Source organism: Rhinoderma darwinii, unplaced genomic scaffold, assembly GCF_050947455.1.
Source record: "Rhinoderma darwinii isolate aRhiDar2 unplaced genomic scaffold, aRhiDar2.hap1 Scaffold_624, whole genome shotgun sequence".
NCBI lineage: Eukaryota > Metazoa > Chordata > Amphibia > Anura > Rhinodermatidae > Rhinoderma > Rhinoderma darwinii.
In genome coordinates this window covers 109,447-123,794 of record NW_027464180.1, presented here as the reverse complement: position 1 = coordinate 123,794, position 14,348 = coordinate 109,447, and the positions used below count along the sequence as shown (strand labels likewise).

The window sequence follows — 14,348 nt, the reverse complement described above, 5'->3', positions numbered from 1 at the left end:
CCTCCAGGAGGCCACAAGAGGGAGACAAGGGACTGCAAAATGGAAAATAGGCATCCACCAACTTTACAGACAACTTCTCCTTGCTCCTACAACCTCCATCCTTGCACAGTTTGTTATTCTTCTAGGTAACATAGTAACAAATCCAAATTGCTGCTCTCTTTGTAGGCAAGCAAGGCTTTGTTGCAACTGCAATTCTTACTTCTTCTTGAAATGTAGGGACGACAGTACATTCCATCACATCCATCTAGTGTACACAGGTAGGTCCATTGTGGCGGGCAGGCGAGCGGGCGGGCTGCTTTATTGGTTGTTTGCTGTTCCCCTACTCCACTCCACTATTTGACTGTTGTGCTGCATCAATCAATCAATCAATCAATCAATCAATCAATCAATCAATCAATCAATCAATCAATCAGTGGCTGGCTCAGGTGCAGCTCTTTAACTTACCTAAAAGGGAGGGCGGAGAGAAGACAAGGAAGGTGAATGAGGTGTTCCAATGTGAAATGCCGGAAACACAGAAACACAGACGACACACAACAAGAGGTGGCAATCTATTCATTAATTGCATTTAATCAATGAGCTCATTATCACTCATGCATTGTCCAACAGGTGTTGAAATAATGGGATTAAAAGGGGAGATCCCTTCAGAAAGACAGAAACAATAGCAAAGACAAAAAACACTTTTGGAATCTGCTTTTAGTCAACACATAAGGAAAGGGTGCACCGGTCCTGGAAATACTGCAATACCAGGTCAATGCGTGGAGTGGACAGAGCAAGCTCTATTTCCATCTCCCTGTTCTAAAAATCCATTTAATATATGGTCCCCAGATAGGGGACGTATCAGATATTAAACTGATAAGAACAGATACTACACTTGATCTTAGCCAAAAGGCCGAGAAGCGATAACCCGAACGGGCCGCGCGTTGCCCGAGCCTGCCCGATACTGCTGTTCAGCCCTTGCAGCGATTCAGCCTACTTCTAGGCAATTCCATGGGGCCCTGCAGGCTCACACACTCACAGCTACACGGGAGGTGAATAAAGGCCGGAGAGGAAGCCAGACAGGAACAATGCAGTGCTGAAAGAGGAGGAATCTACATAAAAACGCCTTCCTGGCAACGCCCAAATGCCCTGCTGCCATGCAGATAAACACTGGCAGCGGCAGCAAGTGCATGCCCACAGCCACCCCTTGTTCCTTCACACCTTGTATCAGCTGTAATCCAGTCCAGTCCAGTGCTGCCTGCTGAGCAGCACTGACCAACACTGCCTGGGCCCAGGCTTTTATCTCTGAGGCCCCATTATGATGTCAGAAAGCTGGCTCTGGAATCCTGAGGGCTCCACTATGACACGTGCAAAGTTCCGTCTGAACTTTATATAAGACGGTGAGGCTCAGTCAGTCACTCAGTGTTGCCTGAGAGGGCAACACTGCAACAGCCGGCCGCCAGGCTGTCTTTTTTTTGCACAGCTAGTTGCCTCCAGGAGGCCACAAGAGGGAGACAAGGGACTGCAAAATGGAAAATAGGCATCCACCAACTTTACAGACAACTTCTCCTTGCTCCTACAACCTCCATCCTTGCACAGTTTGTTATTCTTCTAGGTAACATAGTAACAAATCCAAATTGCTGCTCTCTTTGTAGGCAAGCAAGGCTTTGTTGCAACTGCAATTCTTACTTCTTCTTGAAATGTAGGGACGACAGTACATTCCATCACATCCATCTAGTGTACACAGGTAGGTCCATTGTGGCGGGCAGGCGAGCGGGCGGGCTGCTTTATTGGCTGTTTGCTGTTCCCCTACTCCACTCCACTATTTGACTGTTGTGCTGCAATCAATCAATCAATCAATCAATCAATCAATCAATCAATCAATCAATCAATCAGTGGCTGGCTCAGGTGCAGCTCTTTAACTTACCTAAAAGGGAGGGCGGAGAGAAGACAAGGAAGGTGAATGAGGTGTTCCAATGTGAAATGCCGGAAACACAGAAACACAGACGACACACAACAAGAGGTGGCAATCTATTCATTAATTGCATTTAATCAATGAGCTCATTATCACTCATGCATTGTCCAACAGGTGTTGAAATAATGGGATTAAAAGGGGAGATCCCTTCAGAAAGACAGAAACAATAGCAAAGACAAAAAACACTTTTGGAATCTGCTTTTAGTCAACACATAAGGAAAGGGTGCACCGGTCCTGGAAATACTGCAATACCAGGTCAATGCGTGGAGTGGACAGAGCAAGCTCTATTTCCATCTCCCTGTTCTAAAAATCCATTTAATATATGGTCCCCAGATAGGGGACGTATCAGATATTAAACTGATAAGAACAGATACTACACTTGATCTTAGCCAAAAGGCCGAGAAGCGATAACCCGAACGGGCCGCGCGTTGCCCGAGCCTGCCCGATACTGCTGTTCAGCCCTTGCAGCGATTCAGCCTACTTCTAGGCAATTCCATGGGGCCCTGCAGGCTCACACACTCACAGCTACACGGGAGGTGAATAAAGGCCGGAGAGGAAGCCAGACAGGATTTGCTTCTTTTGCTTGCACCACAATGCAGTGCTGAAAGAGGAGGAATCTACATAAAAACGCCTTCCTGGCAACGCCCAAATGCCCTGCTGCCATGCAGATAAACACTGGCAGCGGCAGCAAGTGCATGCCCACAGCCACCCCTTGTTCCTTCACACCTTGTATCAGCTGTAATCCAGTCCAGTCCAGTGCTGCCTGCTGAGCAGCACTGACCAACACTGCCTGGGCCCAGGCTTTTATCTCTGAGGCCCCATTATGATGTCAGAAAGCTGGCTCTGGAATCCTGAGGGCTCCACTATGACACGTGCAAAGTTCCGTCTGAACTTTATATAAGACGGTGAGGCTCAGTCAGTCACTCAGTGTTGCCTGAGAGGGCAACACTGCAACAGCCGGCCGCCAGGCTGTCTTTTTTTTGCACAGCTAGTTGCCTCCAGGAGGCCACAAGAGGGAGACAAGGGACTGCAAAATGGAAAATAGGCATCCACCAACTTTACAGACAACTTCTCCTTGCTCCTACAACCTCCATCCTTGCACAGTTTGTTATTCTTCTAGGTAACATAGTAACAAATCCAAATTGCTGCTCTCTTTGTAGGCAAGCAAGGCTTTGTTGCAACTGCAATTCTTACTTCTTCTTGAAATGTAGGGACGACAGTACATTCCATCACATCCATCTAGTGTACACAGGTAGGTCCATTGTGGCGGGCAGGCGAGCGGGCGGGCTGCTTTATTGGCTGTTTGCTGTTCCCCTACTCCACTCCACTATTTGACTGTTGTGCTGCATCAATCAATCAATCAATCAATCAATCAATCAATCAATCAATCAATCAATCAATCAAGTGGCTGGCTCAGGTGCAGCTCTTTAACTTACCTAAAAGGGAGGGCGGAGAGAAGACAAGGAAGGTGAATGAGGTGTTCCAATGTGAAATGCCGGAAACACAGAAACACAGACGACACACAACAAGAGGTGGCAATCTATTCATTAATTGCATTTAATCAATGAGCTCATTATCACTCATGCATTGTCCAACAGGTGTTGAAATAATGGGATTAAAAGGGGAGATCCCTTCAGAAAGACAGAAACAATAGCAAAGACAAAAAACACTTTTGGAATCTGCTTTTAGTCAACACATAAGGAAAGGGTGCACCGGTCCTGGAAATACTGCAATACCAGGTCAATGCGTGGAGTGGACAGAGCAAGCTCTATTTCCATCTCCCTGTTCTAAAAATCCATTTAATATATGGTCCCCAGATAGGGGACGTATCAGATATTAAACTGATAAGAACAGATACTACACTTGATCTTAGCCAAAAGGCCGAGAAGCGATAACCCGAACGGGCCGCGCGTTGCCCGAGCCTGCCCGATACTGCTGTTCAGCCCTTGCAGCGATTCAGCCTACTTCTAGGCAATTCCATGGGGCCCTGCAGGCTCACACACTCACAGCTACACGGGAGGTGAATAAAGGCCGGAGAGGAAGCCAGACAGGATTTGCTTCTTTTGCTTGCACCACAATGCAGTGCTGAAAGAGGAGGAATCTACATAAAAACGCCTTCCTGGCAACGCCCAAATGCCCTGCTGCCATGCAGATAAACACTGGCAGCGGCAGCAAGTGCATGCCCACAGCCACCCCTTGTTCCTTCACACCTTGTATCAGCTGTAATCCAGTCCAGTCCAGTGCTGCCTGCTGAGCAGCACTGACCAACACTGCCTGGGCCCAGGCTTTTATCTCTGAGGCCCCATTATGATGTCAGAAAGCTGGCTCTGGAATCCTGAGGGCTCCACTATGACACGTGCAAAGTTCCGTCTGAACTTTATATAAGACGGTGAGGCTCAGTCAGTCACTCAGTGTTGCCTGAGAGGGCAACACTGCAACAGCCGGCCGCCAGGCTGTCTTTTTTTTGCACAGCTAGTTGCCTCCAGGAGGCCACAAGAGGGAGACAAGGGACTGCAAAATGGAAAATAGGCATCCACCAACTTTACAGACAACTTCTCCTTGCTCCTACAACCTCCATCCTTGCACAGTTTGTTATTCTTCTAGGTAACATAGTAACAAATCCAAATTGCTGCTCTCTTTGTAGGCAAGCAAGGCTTTGTTGCAACTGCAATTCTTACTTCTTCTTGAAATGTAGGGACGACAGTACATTCCATCACATCCATCTAGTGTACACAGGTAGGTCCATTGTGGCGGGCAGGCGAGCGGGCGGGCTGCTTTATTGGCTGTTTGCTGTTCCCCTACTCCACTCCACTATTTGACTGTTGTGCTGCATCAATCAATCAATCAATCAATCAATCAATCAATCAATCAATCAATCAATCAGTGGCTGGCTCAGGTGCAGCTCTTTAACTTACCTAAAAGGGAGGGCGGAGAGAAGACAAGGAAGGTGAATGAGGTGTTCCAATGTGAAATGCCGGAAACACAGAAACACAGACGACACACAACAAGAGGTGGCAATCTATTCATTAATTGCATTTAATCAATGAGCTCATTATCACTCATGCATTGTCCAACAGGTGTTGAAATAATGGGATTAAAAGGGGAGATCCCTTCAGAAAGACAGAAACAATAGCAAAGACAAAAAACACTTTTGGAATCTGCTTTTAGTCAACACATAAGGAAAGGGTGCACCGGTCCTGGAAATACTGCAATACCAGGTCAATGCGTGGAGTGGACAGAGCAAGCTCTATTTCCATCTCCCTGTTCTAAAAATCCATTTAATATATGGTCCCCAGATAGGGGACGTATCAGATATTAAACTGATAAGAACAGATACTACACTTGATCTTAGCCAAAAGGCCGAGAAGCGATAACCCGAACGGGCCGCGCGTTGCCCGAGCCTGCCCGATACTGCTGTTCAGCCCTTGCAGCGATTCAGCCTACTTCTAGGCAATTCCATGGGGCCCTGCAGGCTCACACACTCACAGCTACACGGGAGGTGAATAAAGGCCGGAGAGGAAGCCAGACAGGATTTGCTTCTTTTGCTTGCACCACAATGCAGTGCTGAAAGAGGAGGAATCTACATAAAAACGCCTTCCTGGCAACGCCCAAATGCCCTGCTGCCATGCAGATAAACACTGGCAGCGGCAGCAAGTGCATGCCCACAGCCACCCCTTGTTCCTTCACACCTTGTATCAGCTGTAATCCAGTCCAGTCCAGTGCTGCCTGCTGAGCAGCACTGACCAACACTGCCTGGGCCCAGGCTTTTATCTCTGAGGCCCCATTATGATGTCAGAAAGCTGGCTCTGGAATCCTGAGGGCTCCACTATGACACGTGCAAAGTTCCGTCTGAACTTTATATAAGACGGTGAGGCTCAGTCAGTCACTCAGTGTTGCCTGAGAGGGCAACACTGCAACAGCCGGCCGCCAGGCTGTCTTTTTTTTGCACAGCTAGTTGCCTCCAGGAGGCCACAAGAGGGAGACAAGGGACTGCAAAATGGAAAATAGGCATCCACCAACTTTACAGACAACTTCTCCTTGCTCCTACAACCTCCATCCTTGCACAGTTTGTTATTCTTCTAGGTAACATAGTAACAAATCCAAATTGCTGCTCTCTTTGTAGGCAAGCAAGGCTTTGTTGCAACTGCAATTCTTACTTCTTCTTGAAATGTAGGGACGACAGTACATTCCATCACATCCATCTAGTGTACACAGGTAGGTCCATTGTGGCGGGCAGGCGAGCGGGCGGGCTGCTTTATTGGCTGTTTGCTGTTCCCCTACTCCACTCCACTATTTGACTGTTGTGCTGCATCAATCAATCAATCAATCAATCAATCAATCAATCAATCAATCAGTGGCTGGCTCAGGTGCAGCTCTTTAACTTACCTAAAAGGGAGGGCGGAGAGAAGACAAGGAAGGTGAATGAGGTGTTCCAATGTGAAATGCCGGAAACACAGAAACACAGACGACACACAACAAGAGGTGGCAATCTATTCATTAATTGCATTTAATCAATGAGCTCATTATCACTCATGCATTGTCCAACAGGTGTTGAAATAATGGGATTAAAAGGGGAGATCCCTTCAGAAAGACAGAAACAATAGCAAAGACAAAAAACACTTTTGGAATCTGCTTTTAGTCAACACATAAGGAAAGGGTGCACCGGTCCTGGAAATACTGCAATACCAGGTCAATGCGTGGAGTGGACAGAGCAAGCTCTATTTCCATCTCCCTGTTCTAAAAATCCATTTAATATATGGTCCCCAGATAGGGGACGTATCAGATATTAAACTGATAAGAACAGATACTACACTTGATCTTAGCCAAAAGGCCGAGAAGCGATAACCCGAACGGGCCGCGCGTTGCCCGAGCCTGCCCGATACTGCTGTTCAGCCCTTGCAGCGATTCAGCCTACTTCTAGGCAATTCCATGGGGCCCTGCAGGCTCACACACTCACAGCTACACGGGAGGTGAATAAAGGCCGGAGAGGAAGCCAGACAGGATTTGCTTCTTTTGCTTGCACCACAATGCAGTGCTGAAAGAGGAGGAATCTACATAAAAACGCCTTCCTGGCAACGCCCAAATGCCCTGCTGCCATGCAGATAAACACTGGCAGCGGCAGCAAGTGCATGCCCACAGCCACCCCTTGTTCCTTCACACCTTGTATCAGCTGTAATCCAGTCCAGTCCAGTGCTGCCTGCTGAGCAGCACTGACCAACACTGCCTGGGCCCAGGCTTTTATCTCTGAGGCCCCATTATGATGTCAGAAAGCTGGCTCTGGAATCCTGAGGGCTCCACTATGACACGTGCAAAGTTCCGTCTGAACTTTATATAAGACGGTGAGGCTCAGTCAGTCACTCAGTGTTGCCTGAGAGGGCAACACTGCAACAGCCGGCCGCCAGGCTGTCTTTTTTTTGCACAGCTAGTTGCCTCCAGGAGGCCACAAGAGGGAGACAAGGGACTGCAAAATGGAAAATAGGCATCCACCAACTTTACAGACAACTTCTCCTTGCTCCTACAACCTCCATCCTTGCACAGTTTGTTATTCTTCTAGGTAACATAGTAACAAATCCAAATTGCTGCTCTCTTTGTAGGCAAGCAAGGCTTTGTTGCAACTGCAATTCTTACTTCTTCTTGAAATGTAGGGACGACAGTACATTCCATCACATCCATCTAGTGTACACAGGTAGGTCCATTGTGGCGGGCAGGCGAGCGGGCGGGCTGCTTTATTGGCTGTTTGCTGTTCCCCTACTCCACTCCACTATTTGACTGTTGTGCTGCATCAATCAATCAATCAATCAATCAATCAATCAATCAATCAATCAATCAATCAATCAATCAGTGGCTGGCTCAGGTGCAGCTCTTTAACTTACCTAAAAGGGAGGGCGGAGAGAAGACAAGGAAGGTGAATGAGGTGTTCCAATGTGAAATGCCGGAAACACAGAAACACAGACGACACACAACAAGAGGTGGCAATCTATTCATTAATTGCATTTAATCAATGAGCTCATTATCACTCATGCATTGTCCAACAGGTGTTGAAATAATGGGATTAAAAGGGGAGATCCCTTCAGAAAGACAGAAACAATAGCAAAGACAAAAAACACTTTTGGAATCTGCTTTTAGTCAACACATAAGGAAAGGGTGCACCGGTCCTGGAAATACTGCAATACCAGGTCAATGCGTGGAGTGGACAGAGCAAGCTCTATTTCCATCTCCCTGTTCTAAAAATCCATTTAATATATGGTCCCCAGATAGGGGACGTATCAGATATTAAACTGATAAGAACAGATACTACACTTGATCTTAGCCAAAAGGCCGAGAAGCGATAACCCGAACGGGCCGCGCGTTGCCCGAGCCTGCCCGATACTGCTGTTCAGCCCTTGCAGCGATTCAGCCTACTTCTAGGCAATTCCATGGGGCCCTGCAGGCTCACACACTCACAGCTACACGGGAGGTGAATAAAGGCCGGAGAGGAAGCCAGACAGGATTTGCTTCTTTTGCTTGCACCACAATGCAGTGCTGAAAGAGGAGGAATCTACATAAAAACGCCTTCCTGGCAACGCCCAAATGCCCTGCTGCCATGCAGATAAACACTGGCAGCGGCAGCAAGTGCATGCCCACAGCCACCCCTTGTTCCTTCACACCTTGTATCAGCTGTAATCCAGTCCAGTCCAGTGCTGCCTGCTGAGCAGCACTGACCAACACTGCCTGGGCCCAGGCTTTTATCTCTGAGGCCCCATTATGATGTCAGAAAGCTGGCTCTGGAATCCTGAGGGCTCCACTATGACACGTGCAAAGTTCCGTCTGAACTTTATATAAGACGGTGAGGCTCAGTCAGTCACTCAGTGTTGCCTGAGAGGGCAACACTGCAACAGCCGGCCGCCAGGCTGTCTTTTTTTTGCACAGCTAGTTGCCTCCAGGAGGCCACAAGAGGGAGACAAGGGACTGCAAAATGGAAAATAGGCATCCACCAACTTTACAGACAACTTCTCCTTGCTCCTACAACCTCCATCCTTGCACAGTTTGTTATTCTTCTAGGTAACATAGTAACAAATCCAAATTGCTGCTCTCTTTGTAGGCAAGCAAGGCTTTGTTGCAACTGCAATTCTTACTTCTTCTTGAAATGTAGGGACGACAGTACATTCCATCACATCCATCTAGTGTACACAGGTAGGTCCATTGTGGCGGGCAGGCGAGCGGGCGGGCTGCTTTATTGGCTGTTTGCTGTTCCCCTACTCCACTCCACTATTTGACTGTTGTGCTGCATCAATCAATCAATCAATCAATCAATCAATCAATCAATCAATCAATCAATCAATCAGTGGCTGGCTCAGGTGCAGCTCTTTAACTTACCTAAAAGGGAGGGCGGAGAGAAGACAAGGAAGGTGAATGAGGTGTTCCAATGTGAAATGCCGGAAACACAGAAACACAGACGACACACAACAAGAGGTGGCAATCTATTCATTAATTGCATTTAATCAATGAGCTCATTATCACTCATGCATTGTCCAACAGGTGTTGAAATAATGGGATTAAAAGGGGAGATCCCTTCAGAAAGACAGAAACAATAGCAAAGACAAAAAACACTTTTGGAATCTGCTTTTAGTCAACACATAAGGAAAGGGTGCACCGGTCCTGGAAATACTGCAATACCAGGTCAATGCGTGGAGTGGACAGAGCAAGCTCTATTTCCATCTCCCTGTTCTAAAAATCCATTTAATATATGGTCCCCAGATAGGGGACGTATCAGATATTAAACTGATAAGAACAGATACTACACTTGATCTTAGCCAAAAGGCCGAGAAGCGATAACCCGAACGGGCCGCGCGTTGCCCGAGCCTGCCCGATACTGCTGTTCAGCCCTTGCAGCGATTCAGCCTACTTCTAGGCAATTCCATGGGGCCCTGCAGGCTCACACACTCACAGCTACACGGGAGGTGAATAAAGGCCGGAGAGGAAGCCAGACAGGATTTGCTTCTTTTGCTTGCACCACAATGCAGTGCTGAAAGAGGAGGAATCTACATAAAAACGCCTTCCTGGCAACGCCCAAATGCCCTGCTGCCATGCAGATAAACACTGGCAGCGGCAGCAAGTGCATGCCCACAGCCACCCCTTGTTCCTTCACACCTTGTATCAGCTGTAATCCAGTCCAGTCCAGTGCTGCCTGCTGAGCAGCACTGACCAACACTGCCTGGGCCCAGGCTTTTATCTCTGAGGCCCCATTATGATGTCAGAAAGCTGGCTCTGGAATCCTGAGGGCTCCACTATGACACGTGCAAAGTTCCGTCTGAACTTTATATAAGACGGTGAGGCTCAGTCAGTCACTCAGTGTTGCCTGAGAGGGCAACACTGCAACAGCCGGCCGCCAGGCTGTCTTTTTTTTGCACAGCTAGTTGCCTCCAGGAGGCCACAAGAGGGAGACAAGGGACTGCAAAATGGAAAATAGGCATCCACCAACTTTACAGACAACTTCTCCTTGCTCCTACAACCTCCATCCTTGCACAGTTTGTTATTCTTCTAGGTAACATAGTAACAAATCCAAATTGCTGCTCTCTTTGTAGGCAAGCAAGGCTTTGTTGCAACTGCAATTCTTACTTCTTCTTGAAATGTAGGGACGACAGTACATTCCATCACATCCATCTAGTGTACACAGGTAGGTCCATTGTGGCGGGCAGGCGAGCGGGCGGGCTGCTTTATTGGCTGTTTGCTGTTCCCCTACTCCACTCCACTATTTGACTGTTGTGCTGCATCAATCAATCAATCAATCAATCAATCAATCAATCAATCAATCAATCAATCAATCAATCAGTGGCTGGCTCAGGTGCAGCTCTTTAACTTACCTAAAAGGGAGGGCGGAGAGAAGACAAGGAAGGTGAATGAGGTGTTCCAATGTGAAATGCCGGAAACACAGAAACACAGACGACACACAACAAGAGGTGGCAATCTATTCATTAATTGCATTTAATCAATGAGCTCATTATCACTCATGCATTGTCCAACAGGTGTTGAAATAATGGGATTAAAAGGGGAGATCCCTTCAGAAAGACAGAAACAATAGCAAAGACAAAAAACACTTTTGGAATCTGCTTTTAGTCAACACATAAGGAAAGGGTGCACCGGTCCTGGAAATACTGCAATACCAGGTCAATGCGTGGAGTGGACAGAGCAAGCTCTATTTCCATCTCCCTGTTCTAAAAATCCATTTAATATATGGTCCCCAGATAGGGGACGTATCAGATATTAAACTGATAAGAACAGATACTACACTTGATCTTAGCCAAAAGGCCGAGAAGCGATAACCCGAACGGGCCGCGCGTTGCCCGAGCCTGCCCGATACTGCTGTTCAGCCCTTGCAGCGATTCAGCCTACTTCTAGGCAATTCCATGGGGCCCTGCAGGCTCACACACTCACAGCTACACGGGAGGTGAATAAAGGCCGGAGAGGAAGCCAGACAGGATTTGCTTCTTTTGCTTGCACCACAATGCAGTGCTGAAAGAGGAGGAATCTACATAAAAACGCCTTCCTGGCAACGCCCAAATGCCCTGCTGCCATGCAGATAAACACTGGCAGCGGCAGCAAGTGCATGCCCACAGCCACCCCTTGTTCCTTCACACCTTGTATCAGCTGTAATCCAGTCCAGTCCAGTGCTGCCTGCTGAGCAGCACTGACCAACACTGCCTGGGCCCAGGCTTTTATCTCTGAGGCCCCATTATGATGTCAGAAAGCTGGCTCTGGAATCCTGAGGGCTCCACTATGACACGTGCAAAGTTCCGTCTGAACTTTATATAAGACGGTGAGGCTCAGTCAGTCACTCAGTGTTGCCTGAGAGGGCAACACTGCAACAGCCGGCCGCCAGGCTGTCTTTTTTTTGCACAGCTAGTTGCCTCCAGGAGGCCACAAGAGGGAGACAAGGGACTGCAAAATGGAAAATAGGCATCCACCAACTTTACAGACAACTTCTCCTTGCTCCTACAACCTCCATCCTTGCACAGTTTGTTATTCTTCTAGGTAACATAGTAACAAATCCAAATTGCTGCTCTCTTTGTAGGCAAGCAAGGCTTTGTTGCAACTGCAATTCTTACTTCTTCTTGAAATGTAGGGACGACAGTACATTCCATCACATCCATCTAGTGTACACAGGTAGGTCCATTGTGGCGGGCAGGCGAGCGGGCGGGCTGCTTTATTGGCTGTTTGCTGTTCCCCTACTCCACTCCACTATTTGACTGTTGTGCTGCATCAATCAATCAATCAATCAATCAATCAATCAATCAATCAATCAATCAATCAGTGGCTGGCTCAGGTGCAGCTCTTTAACTTACCTAAAAGGGAGGGCGGAGAGAAGACAAGGAAGGTGAATGAGGTGTTCCAATGTGAAATGCCGGAAACACAGAAACACAGACGACACACAACAAGAGGTGGCAATCTATTCATTAATTGCATTTAATCAATGAGCTCATTATCACTCATGCATTGTCCAACAGGTGTTGAAATAAGGGATTAAAAGGGGAGATCCCTTCAGAAAGACAGAAACAATAGCAAAGACAAAAAACACTTTTGGAATCTGCTTTTAGTCAACACATAAGGAAAGGGTGCACCGGTCCTGGAAATACTGCAATACCAGGTCAATGCGTGGAGTGGACAGAGCAAGCTCTATTTCCATCTCCCTGTTCTAAAAATCCATTTAATATATGGTCCCCAGATAGGGGACGTATCAGATATTAAACTGATAAGAACAGATACTACACTTGATCTTAGCCAAAAGGCCGAGAAGCGATAACCCGAACGGGCCGCGCGTTGCCCGAGCCTGCCCGATACTGCTGTTCAGCCCTTGCAGCGATTCAGCCTACTTCTAGGCAATTCCATGGGGCCCTGCAGGCTCACACACTCACAGCTACACGGGAGGTGAATAAAGGCCGGAGAGGAAGCCAGACAGGATTTGCTTCTTTTGCTTGCACCACAATGCAGTGCTGAAAGAGGAGGAATCTACATAAAAACGCCTTCCTGGCAACGCCCAAATGCCCTGCTGCCATGCAGATAAACACTGGCAGCGGCAGCAAGTGCATGCCCACAGCCACCCCTTGTTCCTTCACACCTTGTATCAGCTGTAATCCAGTCCAGTCCAGTGCTGCCTGCTGAGCAGCACTGACCAACACTGCCTGGGCCCAGGCTTTTATCTCTGAGGCCCCATTATGATGTCAGAAAGCTGGCTCTGGAATCCTGAGGGCTCCACTATGACACGTGCAAAGTTCCGTCTGAACTTTATATAAGACGGTGAGGCTCAGTCAGTCACTCAGTGTTGCCTGAGAGGGCAACACTGCAACAGCCGGCCGCCAGGCTGTCTTTTTTTTGCACAGCTAGTTGCCTCCAGGAGGCCACAAGAGGGAGACAAGGGACTGCAAAATGGAAAATAGGCATCCACCAACTTTACAGACAACTTCTCCTTGCTCCTACAACCTCCATCCTTGCACAGTTTGTTATTCTTCTAGGTAACATAGTAACAAATCCAAATTGCTGCTCTCTTTGTAGGCAAGCAAGGCTTTGTTGCAACTGCAATTCTTACTTCTTCTTGAAATGTAGGGACGACAGTACATTCCATCACATCCATCTAGTGTACACAGGTAGGTCCATTGTGGCGGGCAGGCGAGCGGGCGGGCTGCTTTATTGGCTGTTTGCTGTTCCCCTACTCCACTCCACTATTTGACTGTTGTGCTGCATCAATCAATCAATCAATCAATCAATCAATCAATCAATCAATCAATGTGGCTGGCTCAGGTGCAGCTCTTTAACTTACCTAAAAGGGAGGGCGGAGAGAAGACAAGGAAGGTGAATGAGGTGTTCCAATGTGAAATGCCGGAAACACAGAAACACAGACGACACACAACAAGAGGTGGCAATCTATTCATTAATTGCATTTAATCAATGAGCTCATTATCACTCATGCATTGTCCAACAGGTGTTGAAATAATGGGATTAAAAGGGGAGATCCCTTCAGAAAGACAGAAACAATAGCAAAGACAAAAAACACTTTTGGAATCTGCTTTTAGTCAACACATAAGGAAAGGGTGCACCGGTCCTGGAAATACTGCAATACCAGGTCAATGCGTGGAGTGGACAGAGCAAGCTCTATTTCCATCTCCCTGTTCTAAAAATCCATTTAATATATGGTCCCCAGATAGGGGACGTATCAGATATTAAACTGATAAGAACAGATACTACACTTGATCTTAGCCAAAAGGCCGAGAAGCGATAACCCGAACGGGCCGCGCGTTGCCCGAGCCTGCCCGATACTGCTGTTCAGCCCTTGCAGCGATTCAGCCTACTTCTAGGCAATTCCATGGGGCCCTGCAGGCTCACACACTCACAGCTACACGGGAGGTGAATAAAGGCCGGAGAG

The 14,348-nt window shown here is 47.6% G+C and overlaps 10 non-coding genes across 10 annotated transcripts; all 10 read right to left on the bottom strand.

The window, feature by feature from the left end:
* Positions 1 to 710: 710 nt before the first annotated feature.
* Positions 711 to 901, bottom strand: LOC142726380 (U2 spliceosomal RNA). The gene has a single exon (XR_012876834.1). It is a non-coding gene; the product is annotated as a U2 spliceosomal RNA (small nuclear RNA).
* Positions 902 to 2,169: 1,268 nt separating this feature from the next.
* On the bottom strand, positions 2,170 to 2,360 carry LOC142726379 (U2 spliceosomal RNA). Its single transcript, XR_012876833.1, has one exon. It is a non-coding gene; the product is annotated as a U2 spliceosomal RNA (small nuclear RNA).
* Positions 2,361 to 3,653: 1,293 nt separating this feature from the next.
* LOC142726377 (U2 spliceosomal RNA) lies at positions 3,654 to 3,844 on the bottom strand. The gene has a single exon (XR_012876832.1). It is a non-coding gene; the product is annotated as a U2 spliceosomal RNA (small nuclear RNA).
* A 1,288-nt stretch (positions 3,845 to 5,132) lies between these two features.
* LOC142726376 (U2 spliceosomal RNA) lies at positions 5,133 to 5,323 on the bottom strand. Its single transcript, XR_012876831.1, has one exon. It is a non-coding gene; the product is annotated as a U2 spliceosomal RNA (small nuclear RNA).
* A 1,280-nt stretch (positions 5,324 to 6,603) lies between these two features.
* On the bottom strand, positions 6,604 to 6,794 carry LOC142726375 (U2 spliceosomal RNA). Its single transcript, XR_012876830.1, has one exon. It is a non-coding gene; the product is annotated as a U2 spliceosomal RNA (small nuclear RNA).
* Positions 6,795 to 8,090: 1,296 nt separating this feature from the next.
* Positions 8,091 to 8,281, bottom strand: LOC142726374 (U2 spliceosomal RNA). The gene has a single exon (XR_012876829.1). It is a non-coding gene; the product is annotated as a U2 spliceosomal RNA (small nuclear RNA).
* A 1,292-nt stretch (positions 8,282 to 9,573) lies between these two features.
* On the bottom strand, positions 9,574 to 9,764 carry LOC142726372 (U2 spliceosomal RNA). Its single transcript, XR_012876827.1, has one exon. It is a non-coding gene; the product is annotated as a U2 spliceosomal RNA (small nuclear RNA).
* A 1,296-nt stretch (positions 9,765 to 11,060) lies between these two features.
* On the bottom strand, positions 11,061 to 11,251 carry LOC142726371 (U2 spliceosomal RNA). The gene has a single exon (XR_012876826.1). It is a non-coding gene; the product is annotated as a U2 spliceosomal RNA (small nuclear RNA).
* Positions 11,252 to 12,538: 1,287 nt separating this feature from the next.
* On the bottom strand, positions 12,539 to 12,729 carry LOC142726370 (U2 spliceosomal RNA). Its single transcript, XR_012876825.1, has one exon. It is a non-coding gene; the product is annotated as a U2 spliceosomal RNA (small nuclear RNA).
* Positions 12,730 to 14,011: 1,282 nt separating this feature from the next.
* Positions 14,012 to 14,202, bottom strand: LOC142726369 (U2 spliceosomal RNA). Its single transcript, XR_012876824.1, has one exon. It is a non-coding gene; the product is annotated as a U2 spliceosomal RNA (small nuclear RNA).
* Positions 14,203 to 14,348: the final 146 nt, after the last annotated feature.